The following is a 1959-nucleotide window of genomic DNA, read 5'->3' on the forward strand; positions in this document are numbered from 1 at the left end:
TAATCTTCATTTGCTAGTGACCTAGTCATGCTTGAGAATAGGAACAAAGGCATGTCAACCTCAGGGACATCCTTACATTTAATGAATGACTGGTTAAAAACAAAATAATTATAGTGACAATATGAGTGAATTAGTAAGTTTTCCCAGATAACCTATAATAATAAGATGTCTCACAAAAGAAAATGTTTCAGGTTATAAGAAATAGAATATAAATATAGAGTAGGGATAGTACCATAAAAGCTTATTATTATTGCTTTTTTATAGGATTAGAAAACATTAAAAAAGGATAAAATTTGAAATGACAATTAACTTAAGAAGAAAAATGTGAATTTTCCTATAAAAGACATTCTGGAAATTTTTAGAATTAAAAAAAAACATTTGAAATCAGTTGTCCAAGCAGTCCACATGACATCTACAATGATGATAAAAAGAAAAGAAAAGAAAAAAAAAGATCCATGGAAGTTTCATCGTTTCTTCTTTAATAGCTCAGTCAACTCAGGGACCACCTTAAATAAATCTGCAACCATTCCACCTGGAAAATTGGGGCTTCTGGATCCTCATTGATGACCACAATGGTCTTGCTGTCTTTTATTTCTGCTAAATGTTGCATGAACCCAGTTGTCCCCACAGCAACATATAGGTTCAGTGTTTCGTTTTTTCCTGTCTTTCCAACTAACACGTCTTTTGGGTACAAAACCTGCATTAACAGCAGCAAGGGTAGCACTAACTGAAGCACGCAGCTGTTCTGCCAAGCCATATAACAACTTAAAATTCTCCCTATTTTTCAAACCAAGTCCGCCACATACCATCACTTTGGTACCAGTCAGATATGGCCAATCTTTTTTTATTAATTTCTGATCAAGCCATTCCAACAGCCCCACTGGCGAGGTAGTGGGTACACTCTCTACACTGGCATTTCCCCCACTTGTGGCTGCTGTCTCGAAGGCAGTACCTTGAACAGAGAACACCTTGACTTTCTCCTCACATTTAACAGTACATTTAATCTTTCCTCCATAAAGAGTTCTTATAAACGTATCTGGTGACTCGATTTGAATGATGTCAGAAATCTGGGAAACGTCAAGTTTGCCCGCTACTCTGGGCAAAAGGTTCTCCCCAAAGGATGATGCTCCAGCACAGATGTGCATGTAACTGTACTGCTGATGCGTTGCCAGAATTAAAGGTGTCAGTTCCTCCGGAAGGAGTCCTTTGAACATGTCATGCTGAGCCACCAGGACCTTGGTTACACCCTTCACCTTGCACAGATCCCGGGCCACCACATCACATCTGGTTCCAGCTACTAAACAAGATACTCCTCCACCAAGCTGCGTGGTTGCAGTCACTGTATTTAACGTAATGGATCCAAGTGCATCATTCTCATGCTCAGCTATTACGAGGGTACTCTGAAATCTTACTAATAAGGCCCTGCTGAGGCATACAGAGGTCAGCATTGCCAGAAACATGGCAGCCACCACTGGTATTGTAGTTGCCACTCCCCAGCCCTGGCTCCCTCTGCTTCTGGGCATGCTTCCATTTTCCTCCCCCAGGTTAAGCCCTGCTCATGCTCACTGGCCATCCCAGCTCTCGTGAGATTCTCCCCCAGTGCCCCTCAAGTTTAACCTAGTTATAACGAAGGTAAGGAAAAATATCTCTGATGCTAAGTAAAGTGACAGGAATAAACTATATTAAATTATACCAGAAGAACTGGAACAAGTTTCAAGAAAACAAAGTAGAAACACGTAAAAATGAGAAAGAAGCCATGTAAGGAAGTAGTTGTAGTAATTGTATCGAAGATACAAAAGTGGAAAACCAACAAATGAAAAATCTTGGCTAGTACTTTAGAAATATTTTTAGAAAAGATAATGCAAAAGACAAGTAAAAAATGAAAAGAAAGCAAATTGCAAAGGAAGTAAAAATAGGAGGTTTAAATGTGATTGCTAGAATATAAGCAGTTTCTGGAGT

General features: G+C 39.1%; 1 pseudogene; it reads right to left on the reverse strand.

The window, feature by feature from the left end:
• Positions 1-464: 464 nt before the first annotated feature.
• LOC123253812 lies at positions 465-1523 on the reverse strand (annotated as a pseudogene).
• Between the last annotated feature and the right edge of the window lie 436 nt (positions 1524-1959).

This window comes from Gracilinanus agilis, chromosome 1 (assembly GCF_016433145.1).
Source record: "Gracilinanus agilis isolate LMUSP501 chromosome 1, AgileGrace, whole genome shotgun sequence".
Lineage (NCBI taxonomy): Eukaryota > Metazoa > Chordata > Mammalia > Didelphimorphia > Didelphidae > Gracilinanus > Gracilinanus agilis.